A 16,116-nucleotide genomic window follows, 5' to 3' on the forward strand; every position below is an offset into this window, starting at 1 on the left:
GGCTCCAGTGCATTGCACTGGATGTGCCACATGTCTGACCACCGAGCACCCTGTATTTGAAATGACTCTGGCAACCTCTCAGTTTACACTCTTTGGGCTCTGTCCATTTGGACTGGTTTGACAATTTCGTGTCTCACTCACCTCACAAGCATTTCAGACCAAACCAGTCTTGTGTTCGGCATGATTGCCTAATCCTTCCTATGTTCCTCTGAATCCTAACTCTCAGATTTACTCCATCGTAGGCCCCAAGATCAATAACCAGGACATTAGTGGGTTGTAGGTCTCTGGTCAACAAGTACAGAAACACATGAGGTGATTCCACAGCATGCCCGTTCTGCTGAACCATTGAAGGTAGAGCGCCTCAGCCTTGAACCTCAACTGTGATCTACCTCCCAACGTGGCTACCTGCTTGTGGGCCCTACGCACTATAGAGTTTCTGCAAATCCAGATGTCGATTTTTGCTTCCAATAGCTCTTGTAATCAAAACAGACAGTACTAGTTGACACTCTTAACCTGCCCCAGTAACCATTAGTGGGTTATGTACCTCTTATTAGAGCTGGTCAGGAATTTTTCAATGACGTTTTTTCATTGGAACAAAACTTTGAATGGAAACGCATCCATCTTAAGGAAATTTTAATTGTGAAGGTTTCCTGGGTCCACGATGATGTCCCTGGTCAAACAAGAGACACACAGAGACAGATGCAGGCCCACCCACCCAAAAAAAGCCAATAGCCTGATGGTTAGGTTGCTCTTTTGTGGTATAAGAGATCAAGATTCAAAACTTTGCTCTGCCTGATTTGGAGCAGAGCACCATATGCTAGGTGAGTATGTTGACCACCACAATATTGGCTGATCAGGGTGCTCTCAGGATTTCCTAGGCCAGTTTTGGCCTGGTGCCATGCAATTCCCAAATAGCTAACAGGTGGGGTTCAGTAACTAGGGCACCAGAATGGGTGACACCATCAAAATACTGAGTCAGCATGACCTTATTGTGTAATCTGGTTGGGAAGGGGGGCGTCACTGCATCAGATAGTCAAGCATAAGTATTTTAGCAAATGCGTAGTTTTCATTGTAATGGGTTCTATTTTCCATTCCATAAGTGTGTAACATACACTGATAGTTCTGGGATAAATTGTCTTTCAGTGGAGACTAGAGCCTTAAACATTTTCACTTCAGATTTGGAGTCCTTGTTTAGTTACTTCACTGGATAAAATACATACCATTCTGAAAAGTAAGGTTGGTTACACACAGCATCCCCTCTACCATAACCACTCCCCTTCCTTGGTACCTAACTTTTAGAAAGGACCTGGGAATCAGGACCCTTACATGCTCTTTCTAACTCTGCAGTTGTCTTGATAATTACTTGGGCAAATCACTTAATCTCTATGTGCTTCAGTGAATCCAGCTGCAAAATGGGTATATTTATTAATTCATTGAGATACTATAAATCTTAATTAATGTTGGTAAAGCATAAAATATTATCAGTGTTATTACAAGTTTTTTTTCTAGTGTGCCTTTTATCTCCACAGACTGAAATAATTAAAATGAGAATGAAAGTTGAAAAGCTTGATTATGAAATACTTCAAAATACTGAGTAAAAGGTTTGTCTGGCTATTGTCTTAAACAGTCATAATTTGCATATGTTTATTAGAATCTTCACAGTGATATTGCTTTGTATGTCTGGGTTCATTTTAATTGCACTGTATTCATATTTATTTTTTTGTCTCTAGTGAGATTTTTAGGTAGATTTAATATCACATACAAATTTATCAGCATGTGGAGTAGGCCTTCAAAGTTAAAAATTAAGCAGAGTAACAGAAGGAGTTTTAAGATCTAAATCACAGTGGGATGTGGTATTGTATCCATGTAAAATTTAGGTGAAAATGAAAAAACAAAAATCTCTTGTCAAAATTTTCCATGAAAAAATTGACTTTCACATGAAACAGAGAGAACTAATTTTTTGGGGCCAAATCCCAAGAATTTTGATTAGGAAATTCTACCTCGGGGGATCTATAATTTGTGTACTTCATGCTCCCATTCTCATGTGTTATGGTCTCCCTGGCTTTTCTGTATCTCCAGGATGCACCATGGTTTCCTCTCTTGCTGAGCCACCTCAATGCATAATGAGAGATGCAGTCCAGCTCAAGAGCTGAGCCCATAGAGCTTGAGACACTTGGACTAAAACTTCCATGAGGCTCCACTGTGGCATTTCCTAATCTAAATTTTCCATTTTTGGATGAAAACTGAAAACTTTTTGAGTTTTGTATGTTTGGTTTTTCAACAAAAAGTCGATTTTTTTTGCAGAAAGCAGACTTTTTTGTGAAAGAATTTGTTTTGTCAGTGATTGAGTTTTCAGTAAAAGAAATAGAAGAGGCTCACAAATGAGCAGTGAAAACAATTAGCTTTCTACAGGAAGAGGGACTGTAAAGATTTGGACTGTTTAATTTTGGAAGAAGGCAAATAAAAGGGAACATAGCACTTGCTATGCTGGATCAGACAGTGGCCAGAACCAGATGTTTCAGAGGAAAGGATAAGAACCCTGCAGCAGGCAGATGTCAGATAATCTGCACCGCATAAATCTCAGTCTGACCTCTAAAAGAGATGCTTTAAGTCCTGAAGCACAAAGTTTAATATCCCTTTCGAAAAGGTATTGTCACTAATTATAATGGGATATTTTGATATCCATGTAAATATCAATCACTTTTGAATCTTGCTAGATTCTTGGCCTCACCTATTTCTTGTGGCAAGAACTTCCACAGCCTAATTACGCATTGTGAGAAAAAGTATTGTCTTTTATCAGTTTTCAGTTACCCTCCTTTTAATTTCATTTCATGTTCCCTTGTTGTTGCATGAGGAGACAGGGAAAACAGAAGCTCCTGATCTGCCTTCGCTGGACCATTCATTTTATATATGTTTATCATTTATCCCCTCTTGTTTACCTTAGAAAGAAAGGTGAATAATCCCAGCCTTTTCAGTTTCTCTACATTTTTCCAGGCCATAAATCATTCTTACTACTCTAGTAGAGGCACACAAAATAATGAACAGTATAAGGAAGGTAAATAGATTTATCCTCTCTCATAATACAAGTACAAGGGGTTCTACAATGAAATCGAGAAACAATACATTTAAAACTGCTAAAAAGAAACACTTTTTACATAAACCTGTGGAACTCAGTCATACACATCACTGAAGCTACAAGCTTAGTGGGGTTAAAAAATAAAAAAAGATTAGACCATTATATGGATAATGAAAATATCCAGATTTACATTCCGTGGGTGATTTCTTTGAAAGGAGAGATATGCTTCAAAGTATAAGCCAGTCTATAACTGAGAGAAATTTAGAAAGAAATGTCCTTTATGAACATGTTCTTTCAGAGTTGTGCATAACAAGGTTTCTTGCACTTTCTTCTGAAGCATTTGGCTGTGACCTAGAGGAATCACTGATCTGATTCACATTTCATGTGGCACATTAATGATCCTTTGTGTGTGCACAAGGTCAAAAACTTCCATGTAACATTTATATTCTGAATGAGTTGATATAACAAAAGGTATTATCCTCTTTATGTAGTTATCTGCATTTCTGTATAAACAACACCACATATAGTCATTTCTGCTGATTTGCTGTTGCATTTACAACTGAAAGATCTAAATGTAGTAAGAACAATTAAAAAATATAGTGGAACTCAAAATTTATTTTCTCTCTGCCTGAAGAGATTTTGTAATTGCTGGTGAATTCCTGTACTTTTGTGTTTTTTGATACCTCTGATCTAATAAGATTGTTGGCCATATCTGTGGTCCACAGAGCACTTGTGTTGTCAATTATTTCCTTTCCTCCACTTCCTCTTTTATGTATGTCGCTATGGACACCAGGCTCTTCATCAAGAACTCTGGAGAGTTAGGTGTAGTGGAGGAGCAGGAGGATGCCTAATAGCCTCTACAATCAAACAAAGAGAGGGTAAGAAGCTTGTAGTTGCCAAAATGAGAAGAGTTGATAGCAGGAAAAGAGCCAGCAGGTAGTAGTAAAACCAAAACCACTAGCAGGGCCAAAGATAGGCATATCAGAACCATAAACTTCACATTGAGATGTTGCAGGGGACAGCTAAGATAAAGTGCAGCTAGAAAAATGAAACTACCTTAATTTTATGTTAATCTTAACAGTATGTGTACAAACTTGCCAAGAATTCTAGCTATATCAGTAATGGATTACTGGGAGGCTAGAGAAGGGAGGTGATTCACAAGATGGTCTCTTTTTAAGAATGGCCAACATCATGATAAAGTTTGAGGACCCCTTTTTAGCAATTTAGATTTCTCTGGGCGTCACAGATTAGATTTGCCCATTCCACTTAGACTGTGCTTTTTCCCTTGAGCTAGTCTAAGCAGCTCCCAGTAACACCCTCTTTACTGTCTCCATCTCAGGCAGCTCTTACTGTCTATTCTGATCTCCAGAAAGCTTGAGAAGGGATGAATTTCTTCCACTGAACTGCAGGTAATGTCTTGTCCTGCAAAACTTAGAAGGAATAAAATTTAATACACTTCCTAATGAGGTGTAACAAAGTATTAATATTTGTTTTATATAGATGGTGGTCCCCAACGAAGCTACAACAATTGATAATAAATAAATAATCAATTGATAATCAATATAATAAATATAGGTTTGGAAAAGAGCATGTTGCATCTAAAAGTCACCACTCTTCTATACATTCTATACGCCTGGCAGAAGTCTTTCCTCCCATGTGTGGGAAGTCTTTTAAGTTCTGAACTAGTTCAGAATGTAGTTGAAAACATGACTCAGATTTGGAAGGAGTTTAAATACCCTTTTTTTTTGTGCTGCCTTTACCCTCTCTTTATACTCGACAAAGCAGTTTCTTTTAGAAAACATCTTACACTTTGGCCACGTCCAGACTAGGAATTAAAATCGATTTTAGATACGCAACTTCAGCTACGGGAATAACGTAGCTGAAGTCGAATTTCTAAAATCGAGATACTCACCAGTCTGGACGGGGCGCCATCGATGTCCGCGGCTCTCCGCGTCGATTCCGGAACTCCGTTCGGATTGATGGAGTTCCGGAATCGATGTAAGCGCGCTCGGGGATCGATACACCGCGTCCAGACTAGACGCGATATATCGATCCCCGAGCAATCGATTTTAACCCGCCGATGCCGCGGGTTAGTCTGGACGAGGGCTTAGCTTGTTGGTTATCCATGCTACAGTATGCTTATATACCACTGCCCTCTACTGGGTGGAATGCTTGTCCAGCTCAAGTGTGTGTAATCACATACACATTAATGGCTGAAGCATACAGAGGCTAAGGCCTGTCAGTACTAGAAAGTCATAGTATGAAAGTGTTACAGTGCCACAGCCCCTTGCCTCCCCCTTCTTCTCCCCCCCGCCCAGTGAGGACACAGTTATATCTGTTAAAGGGGCTTTATATGGGTACAGCCAGTCCATATGGGAGTAAGGGAATGAGTTATACTGGTTCAGGTCACCTCTTAAACCATTTTAACTGCATCCACAGCAGGGTTTTACCAAGTATAACTAGATCAGCGTACATAGTTATACTGGTACAAATTTGAAGTATAGGCCAGCCCTACTACATGAACATGAATATTTTTGCAGATTACACTTAAACATTTTACTTCAGTTTATAAATGTCTACATTTTAAGTGCCTTTTTTGTCTAATATCATTTAAGAGAATATTAAATGCAATGCTGCCTAGCCACCTGGCTACATGTGATGAAAATATCCTTTCTAAAATTTATTTAAAATTTTACTGACAGGGGGAGGAGGCTGAGGCATGTTTCTTACTACATTCTGATATTAAGTAAAACACAAACAGGAAAGACTAACACAGTGTAGTCACTTCCAAGATTAATGCATTATCTCATATTAAAGTAGTTTGCCATTTGTATATTGGGTAAATATCTGACAGAATTTGCTGCTGATTCACTTAAAACAGTGCATTTCTGTCTGGTCTCAGCTGTTCATGACACATTTGCCAACTGTAAACTTGAAAAGTTCTCTGCAAAAGGAAAAAGTCAACCATTTTTTATTGCTTTATGGAGTACAAAGAAGTCCAGGATTTGAGAACATAGTAATTTGTTAAAGACTGTGCCTTGTGCCTCTTAAGTTGTGGGAGTCAGTGCTCTTCTGCTGCAAGTAGTCTTTCATTGTTTTTATGAGAGAAAATTTTATATTCCTGATAAGTTTTTATTCAGAAAAATAAGGGTTTTAAAACAAACCCCATAATGAATTTCCTTTTTAAATGTGACCACCTTTTTTTCTCAAGAAGATCTACAATGTATTTCTTCTTAAGCAAAATATATGATATTATCCCAGTTAAATAATAGTCATCATTAGGCTAAATCAGATTCTAGGGAGATAGTCCTGTAAAGTGGTTGTCCAGTATCAGAGTGTCCCTAGTTAAATATAGTTTGTTTAATGTAATATAATATTTCATTAATAGTGTAACACCCATTGTTGTATGCAGTGTTGTTGTATCTGTGTTGGTCCCAGGATATTAGAGGGACAAGGTGGGTGAAGTAATATCTTTTATTGGGCCAACATCTGTTCATGAGAGAGACAAACTTTCAAGCTTACACAGAACTGTTCTTCAGATCTGGGAAAGTAACTCAGTGTCAGAGCTAAATACAAGACGGAACAGATAGTTTAGCTTAAGTAGTTAATACATTTCAAGGAACCAATTCCCCTAGAGGTCAAAGTGGTGGCAGGCCATGAATCACTTCTCTTTTCTGCCCTTCTTCACCTTTCTAATGTGAAGAGGAGGATTTAACCCTCTGCTAGGTAGGAAGAAAATTTCTGCTAAAGTGGTGTATGACTACTGATACTTTATGAAAGCTAATCCTTTGGGTTTTGCTTAATGGGCACTTGAAGGCACATGTGCAGATGGGATATACAGTGTGAATGCAGCTGGATTCTGTTTAACTTAATACTTTAATTTTTACATTTGTCTTAGACTGTTAGAATGACTGCACTACAACTAAGGTGGGACAGAATTTGTCTGGGGCTTACCTGGGAAGGACAGCTCTGCTTTATGGTGGTGGGGGAGGAGGAAGGAGGTCAGAAACTGCTGTAAAAATAGGGTGACCAGATGTCCCGATTTTGGGGTCTTTTTCTTATATGGGCTCCTATTATCCCGCACCTCCATCCCAATTTTTCACATTTGGTCACCCTATGTAAAAATGGTGCTTGGTGCTCACTTATTCTTCCCTCCCCCCCCCCCCCCCCCGTTACAGGAATGTGAGGTCCAAAGGGCATAAAGGTACAAAACCTCGGTGGGGCAAGTCTCTTTGTTCCATGCAGCGACTAAGCCAGCACCCACCCTGCCTCCCCTGGTGGAGATGAATGGCAAGCTGGGTTAGGACCTGCTGTGGGCATTACACTGGTCACTCCTTTTAAAGAGGGTGCTGGGAAGGAATTTTTCCCACATCACCACAATTGGCTTTGGTGGAGTGAGGTTTTTTTGCCTTCCCCACAGCGGGTGTGAGAGAAGACCTTTTCTGGTGAGAAGGGGTGGTAGGCCATGTGTCGCAACTTATTTTGTAAGGTTGGGCAGATGTCCAGTGCAGGTACTCCATAGGGAAGGCAGTCAGTAACCAGATAAATGGCTTGGTAAAGGACTTAAAAGGAGGTACTGAATAAAGGAACAGAACTGGGGAAGAGGTCGGGGATTCCTCTGATTGGTATGGCAGGGAGCCAGCTGCTCCCCATTCTCATAGCACACCTTATGAGGGTGGTGGATGGTAAGGTCCAAGCCATGGGTCGGCTGGGGGACCTGGATAGAAATAAAGGAGGGCTGGTGGCGTGGAAGCCCTGGAGAATTGATTTGAATAAGCATGGATTTGCCTGCACTCAGGGCTGGCGCTTCCATTTAGGCGACCTAGGCGGTCGCCTAGGGCACCAGGATTTGAGAGGGCTGTAGGCTGCTCCGGTGGACCTCCCGCAGTCGTGCCTGCGTAGGGTCCGCTGGTCCCGCGGCTCTGGTGGAGCATCCGCAGGCACGCCTGTGGCAGGTCCACCGGAGCCGCGGGACCAGTGAACCGTCCGCAGGGACGCCTGCAGCAGGTCCACCGGAGCCACGGGACCAGCGAGCTGACCCTGCGCCTATGGCGCCAAAAAACCTGGCACTGCTCCTGCCTGCACTATATACTTTATCTGCCTGGTAGTCTCAAATGTCTATATAATAAAGTTGCGGTTTGATTAAAATCCATAACAAGTGTCTCCTGTCCTTCTTGCGGTGTAGCCAGAGAATCACTTCAAAACTGTTTGGCATTTCCCCCGTTACACTTTAACAGTATTAAAAATCTATACTTTTACTTTACTGATTTTGTAAAACTGGGCTAAATTTTGTATAACTGTAATAAATAAAATGTGCACGTCTACTGGAGAGAAATCCAGAGAGAAAAAGATCTTCTTGAGACATTTTGAGGAAATTTTAAAGTTGCAGTATATTTAAATCCATATTGAAATCTGAAAACTAATATTATACCTTCCTTGTTTAATTACACAGTTAATTTTTGAACAAGTTGAACATTATTTTTAAAGTGATTGTAACGCTATTGAAAGTGTTTACAGCAAAAACCAATACAATCTGAAAATTTTTAACTAAGTAATCAACATAATACAACTATATTTAGTTTCTTACAAACTAATGCTTTACAGACTTAAAAATACAGATGCAAAATTAAAATTTAAAGGCAAAATTAGACAGAATTTAAGAAGTATTGTCAAGTAAATGTATGTTTTTTGGATGAGGCGTATATAGAGATGGAAAGATACACAAAGGCTGATCGCAGGAGCAGGAAAAAGGTCTTGCCCTAAATAGGAAACTACTGCAGATTTCTTAAGTTTGTTACTACAGAGTCTAAATAGAATGTTCTGAGCTACTGTATGTAAAAAGTGTGTTTGTAGCAGGTCTTCGTTGCTTTTTTTTTTTTTTTTTTAAACCTAATAATTTACTGGTACTCTTATTTTGAGTTGGCATGATACACCTGAAAGACTATGCTCTTTACTATGTATATAGCCAAATTGTCGGAAGAATATAATACTCATGTAATGAAACCAATGGGTCTGCTTGTGGGAGAAAAGAGAATAGGGTATACTGTATATACATAAATAGGTAACTGATAAGGTTTCAGTAGATGGTATTCAAGAATATGCAGCATAGTTTGTGGCTGGAAGTCAGAACCCGTGGCCTCTTAATCATGATTCTGATGCTGACTTGCTGTGTTTGACCCTGGACATACCACTTCTCTCTCTCTGCCTCTGTTTCTCCATCTCTGAAATAGGAATAACACTTATCAACTCTACAGGTTAGTTCTGCTGATTAATAATGTTTCTGCAGTACTTTGAAGATATAAACCATAATACAAGATTATTAAGTGCTGCCTGAAGCACAAGAGAGAGAACAGCACTGCATGGGGAATGAACAAACATACTAAATGCTAGCTCCACTGCCTTCCACATAATACAGGAAAGGGTAGGTGAATGCTCAGAGTAAATAAATGCTAAGTGTTTTGGAATGATTATGTTACAGTAGAGAAACAAGGTGGATGAGGTAATATCTTTTATTGGAACAACTTCTGTTGGTGAGGGAGACAAGTGTTTGAGTTTACACAGAGCTCTTCTTCAGGTCTAGGAAACTAATTCAGAATGTCACTGCCAAATACAAGGTGGAACCGATTGTTTAGCTTAAGTAGTTAACACTTATTTCAAGGGACCATTCAAGGTGAACTGGCCAGTTAACACTTCTCCAGTCATGGAGGGGATGGAATTGATCGGGTGCGGGGGTTAGTGGTTATAGATTGTAGTAATAAGATATAAATCCAGTGTGACTGTTCAGTCCATAATGTTTATTATCTAGCAGAGTAATGACTTTAAGCTCCTATGCTTGTATTTTGAAAGTTTTGTGCAGGTTTCCTTTGAAGATTAAGGATGGATAGGTCAGATATAGAATGATCACTTTGTGAAAAGTATGATGGTTTTGTCTTTTGTCATTTTCCTGTGTGAGTTCATTTGAGAGCACAGTGATTGTCTGGTTTCACCCACATAGCTGCTATTGAGGCATTTAGTTAACTGGATGAGGTACAGCACCACATGTTGTGATATGCATGTGTAGGACCCATGGATCTTGAAAGGTGTGTTACAGGGCTGTTGTTCATCATGGCAGTGGAGATATGTCTACAGGTTTTGCATCTGTTGTTCTAGCAGGGTTTGGTGCCAGTTTGAGGTGGTGAGCCCTGTTCAGTGGAGAGCTTGCTTCTGATAATGAGCTTGGAGAGGTTGGGGAGTTGCTGGAAGGCCAAAAGAGGGGGTTCAGGAAAGATGTATTTCAGGATGTGGTCCTCATCAAATATTGGTTGTAATTGTTTGATGATACCTCATATGGGTTCCAGTGTAGGGTTGGTAGCTGACAACTAGGAATGTGTGGTCAAAGGGGGTTTTATTTCTGTGTTGAAGCAGGTTTTTTTGTGGGGGTATTTGGATGGCCCATTCCACGAAGCTGCTTCTCTGGTGGATTATCCTTATATGATGAACGCAATTTTAAGTGTGTTAAGGTATATATCCAAGACTTTCTTTTGGCAACATATTCTGTGGTATCTGAGTGCCTGGCTATACATAACAGATTTATTGCATTTGAGGTAGTTACTGAATCTGTGATTATACTCTTTATTCTCTCCAATATAGCAACCAACAGGATGAGAGAGAGTGCAGCGAACATGCTACTATATAACCACATTTTCTATCAATGTGTCTTATCCAAAAAATTCTGCAGGTTTAACATGGGTTGGATATGTTCTGTACCCATAGAATAGAGGAATGTATGCCTTTATAGACTGCAGGTACAGGATCATATCTTAATGGAAAATGCGTCTCTTTCACCGTAAGTCAATAATTTAATAGAATTTATCATTTCTATGGAAAGAGTGGAGAAATAAACTTGGAAATATGGAAGCAACATGAGAAATCATGTGGAAAATCAATTTTGGAGTTTGTATTCTTTCAAATGCCACTGACAGAACTGTATTGCTACCAATAACAAGAATGAAATACTAGAAGTTTAGACAAAAAATTTCTACTGTGAATTCCAGACAATAAAGAAAATGAGGTTCCTGTAGTTATGGAAAGAATAATCTTCTAGTTGTTAGTCTTCTTCTATAGTACTAATGACAACTCCAAATAGACTCTTTAATAATTCTCTCACAGGCCTCACTTCAGATTTTTGATTTAAAATTCTGGATGAAATTTTTAATACATGTGCCTTAAAGGGACATAAAATATTGATTTTCTCTGACCCCAGCATTGCCAGGAGAGCAGAGAAGAAAAGTCATTTGTCTACCAAGAAACTTTTTGCTGATGTATTTTACCTACCAGACCTATTAGAGAGAGGGAAAATCTGAGGTGATAAAACTTTTGCTTGAATGCTTTCTTGTAACCAGTTTTTAGTATATCTAATCATTAGATTTTTGTTCATTTTTAGGTTGATTTAAACTGATATGTGATTTGCATTGATACAATATGTAATGTCCTATAGGTTGATGTATACTCTGGATTCTTTAACCGTTCTATTTTCCTCCTTGTTTCTAAATGATCTACAGTCTGGCTGTTGCCACTAGACTGTACTCCTGAAAAGGGCACTGACCATTACAGCAGATTACACGGCGGGATCAGGAAGATGCAACATATGCTTATAAACGGTAGCCCTCTTCTGTTGTATATGATACCAGGATTTGCTACTGATTGACGCTAGTTGAAAGCAAGACTCTTCCTGCTCTGGCCTCCTGCATCAGCATTTGTCCTATCTTTTCACCCTTCGAATTAATACTTATACATATATAGGGCCAGATTTCCAGTTAGGCAAAGTAAGCACATGCCTAGGGGCACCAGCATTCTAGGGCGCCTAACAGTTAAAAGTGGGTTAAAAGTTTCATATTTAATCGAAAACATGAAGGTCAGCTGGGAGGTGGGGAGAAATGCTGTGCCTAGGGATGTGGAAGGTGTAAATATGGCCCTGTACATATACTATCGTGTTTCTTAATATGGTGTTAGGTTGTTACATTTTGGGTAATCTTAGAATACGTTGTGCTATAGTGTAAGTCTTCCAGGAAGTTTAGAGACACTTCCTGTACAGTCTTCATGCAGTCTTTAGATTTCCTGTAACATGCTGCTGAGCCAGAAACAAAGCAGTCCAGGACCAGGTAGTCACAAACTGTAGCTACACAGAGCAGTAGAAAGTTTGTTACCTCATTTCTGTACATAAACTCTTTATTATGAACAAGAACTGTCTTGACACGGGTCTGCTTGTCAGTCAGATGCTACATGTGTAGTCATTGGGTTTTTCAGGGAAAATTCAGTATTCAAGTGTGGAAATTAAGCTTATAGACTCATAGACTCTAGGACTGGAAGGGACCTCGAGAGGTCATCGAGTCCAGTCCCCTGCCCTCATGGCAGGACCAAATACTTTCTAGACCATCCCTGATAGACATTTATCTAACCTACTCTTAAATATCTCCAGAGATGGAGATTCCACAACTTCCCTAGGCAATCTATTCCAGTGTTTAATTACCCTGACAGTTAGGAACTTTTTCCTAATGTCCAACCTAAATCTCCCTTGCTGCAGTTTAAGCCCATTGCTTCTTGTTCTATCATTAGAGGATAAGGTGAACAAGTTTTCTCCCTCCTCCTGATGACACCCTTTTAGATACCTGAAAACTGCTATCATGTCCCCTCTCAGTCTTCTCTTTTCCAAACTAAACAAACCCAATTCCTTCAGCCTTCCTTCATAGGTCATGTTCTCAAGACCTTTAATCATTCTTGTTGCTCTTCTCTGGACCCTCTCCAATTTCTCCACATCTTTCTTGAAATGCGGTGCCCAGAACTGGACACAATACTCCAGTTGAGGCCTAACCAGCGCAGAGTAAAGCGGAAGAATGACTTCTCGTGTCTTGTTTACAACACACCTGTTAATGCATCCCAGAATCATGTTTGCTTTTTTTGCAACAGTATCACACTGTTGACTCATAAGCTTGGTTTTGTTTTTCTCAGGGTTGCAACTCTTGTTGGTTCGCCCTGGGAAATTAGATACTGTTCCACATGGTTAAATTTGGTAGGGAGATTGAGTAAATCTCTTTTCCTGTGGGTTAAGCATCAAGCCATTTTCTGGGCTGAAAAGGATTTTATCCATTCTTGTGACGCTTGTGGTTTTCCCATGCAGAAACCTGTATGGGGCTATTGGGTTTGGCTAGTCTTGGAATTGCATATAGTCATCAGGATTTTGAGTTTAAGCAGGCTGGTTAGGCCCCCCAGGTAATTACAATGTTCTGGTTTTGTATAACGAAAGTTAGTTGTTGACTCTGAATGTACACTGACTCCTTTACACTGCTGTCAGGACAGTTTGCTTTTAGGTGTTAGCTTGCTTTAACATATATGTTTTACATTTGCGGTTACTAGTTCAAATATAATTTTTGTGTTCATCGTCATTGGCCTCTACTTTTTACAGAAGTATCCTTGCTAGATATAATGGTTCATACAATAAATAGTACATAATTTCTTTCACATCTCAGAAATACAAACTGTTATTATTTTTTTGCAATTGTCTTCCTTGGAGCAGTTTCCATTGGCTTACCCTGGCGAGCTACGTGCCAGAGGTTGCCAACCCCTGTTTTATCTTATCTCACCCTTTCCATGGCTCAGACCTCATTTACTATATAAATATCCTGAACCTCCTCATTTTGAAGTAGAAAGATGCTTGGATAGTTGAGACCTATCAGAGCAGAACTATATTACTGCTGTGGAGGTACAAATATGTGTACTTCTCTATATATACACTGTGAGCTGGGGTTGGGATTCCCCTGTTCATGTACATATATGTCAACTCTGTGAGAGCTGGCGTGAGTGTAAATAATAGGGTAGCTGTGGTAGCATGTGCTGAGTCATGCCAAGTATTTACCCATCATTTTCAGGCGGGTACTTAGCATAACTCCGCCAAATCTCCACTATCACTTCCCATGCTTCTGTGGCTACACAGCTATTTATACTCATGCTAGCTCTCATCGGACTACCACAAGTATGTGTACACAAGCAGGTAAATCACATCCCTACCAGGCGAGCTTTATGGTGGGTGACAGAGGTGTCCACCCAGGGTGCCGTGGTCGGGGGGAGAGGGGGCACCATGGTCAAGAGGCAAGGAGCAGGATGGGCCTAAGATGCAAGGCCACTGAAAGCCTCTTGGGGCAATGGGAGGGAGGGGGGAAGCTGTGGGGCCTGGAGGCAATGGGGGGTGGGGAGGCAGTGAGAGCTGGGGGGGATAGGTGGGGAGGCAGCGGGGCCCAGCAGTGATGGGGGAAGCCCTGGGAGGCAGTGAGGCCTGGGGTGACATGGGGGAGCCTGGGGAAGCAGCAGTGCCCGGGGGCACCAAAATTCAAGTTTGCCCAGGATGCCATTTTCCCTAAGACTGGCCCTGCATCTCTAGCTCATAGTCTAGATATAGTCTCAGCATTAATCATAATTTAACTATACTATCGTGGTGATTTGGTCATGAAGTTGAGTACCTTGAATCACTAGATGGATTGCTCAGGACATGAAGGTGACTGAACAATAGACACTGGAATGGATTTTAGCACTAGGCTCAAACTTTAACTTAATGTAAGGGGACTGTTGCCCCCTTACTAACATTCAGTGGGAGTGTTTGGTTGCTAGCTCCCAGCACTAAAAAGGGAAGGGTCGATGGGAAATCAGGAGCCTGAGACTGACAGTCTCCAGGAACAATGTGTAGAGGCCAATGCTCCAGCTCAGCCTAATTGACAGGGCGGGCAGGCTAATCAAGGAGTCAGGAGGCCAGGGGGGTCCCATCCTCCATGTGAGCTGGAATTGCCTGGGTCAGACAGAGTGGGGCCAAGCTAAGGTGAGAGTAGGGACCCAAGCTAAGCTGCTGGGAGCAGAGCTGCAAACCAAAAAGCCAGAGCACAGCCCAGAGAGAGCAGACCTGCTCTGGGAGGGGAGCTGCAGCAACCAGAGCCAGAGGGGCCAGACAAGCAGCCGAGGAAGCAGGTGAGAGCTGAAAGAGAGTCACAGAAGCAGCCTGCAGAGCAGACCTGCCCTTGGAGCAGAGCTATAGCAACTGGAGCCAGAGAGGCCAGAGAAGCAGTCCAGGGAGCTGAAGGCAGAGCAGCAGCAGCAGCAGCTGTGTTGAGGCAGTGTGGAGCTGGGGCTGGAGCAGTCTGGAGCTGGGTGCAGTGAGTTGCTGGGGAGAGCGAGGGGGACCCTGGGCAGTGGGCCCAGCACAGGGAGATGCCTCAGCCAAGAGGCTCTGCAGGCCAGACTTGGAGGGGGATCGTAACCCTGACAGAGCCGGGGTGACACTGGGGAGAAGAGTCCTGCCACTCAGAGCCTGAGAGTGTGTGACCACCGCCAGAGCAAGTGTCCAACCCGCAGCGTCCCTGTAGCACAGCCAGGTCCTGAGAAGGAGGCCTGGGACCTACAAGGAACAGACTGTGAAGTGCCCTGATGTCCAGAGACACTGTTTGTGATCGTCTCTGCCACAGAGCAGGGTGATGTGTTTTCCTTTAACCTTTTGCATTTTTCCTTATTCTTTTTCAAAATTGTTAATTAAATAACTTATATTTGCTTTAAATTGTATGATGTGATCAGTGGGTCAGGGAGGTATGCAGTGCAAAGAGAGTACCCCGGAATGGGGACACCCTAGCCCCTGTCCTGGGTGACCACAGCAGGGTTGGGGATTGAGCGCCCCAGGAATCCTGGGCCCATCCTTGTTGGGTTTACAAGGACTCTGCCAGACGGGAGAGTGGAAGGGGAGTCCTCAAGGGCAGGGAGGCCTCTTGGTAAAGGAAGTGGGAGCAAGGACTCAGATCCTTTGGCTAGCCCACTTCACCGAGGTAGTGCAGAAGCCAGGAAAGTTCCCCACAATAGCGGGACCATTCCCCCACTTACATTAAGACTGGGTAGAGGCGGTATACATCCATTCATCATATGGACTAGGCATTTAATTGGATCCGGTGCAGCATAGGAGTCGACTTCCTCTCTGCTGGGGGATGCTTGATCTCCCCCCCATCCCAGGCCAGCCCCTACTCCACCTCTTC

At 41.7% G+C, this 16,116-nt stretch overlaps 1 protein-coding gene across 1 annotated transcript in view; it reads left to right on the top strand.

Moving 5' to 3' along the window:
- The window catches only part of CHSY3 (chondroitin sulfate synthase 3), a 243,613-nt gene that overhangs the window by 144,877 nt on the left and 82,620 nt on the right, over window positions 1-16,116 (top strand). The window lies entirely within an intron of this gene.

The sequence above is a fragment of the Gopherus flavomarginatus genome, chromosome 3, assembly GCF_025201925.1.
Source record: "Gopherus flavomarginatus isolate rGopFla2 chromosome 3, rGopFla2.mat.asm, whole genome shotgun sequence".
Taxonomy (NCBI): Eukaryota; Metazoa; Chordata; order Testudines; family Testudinidae; genus Gopherus; species Gopherus flavomarginatus.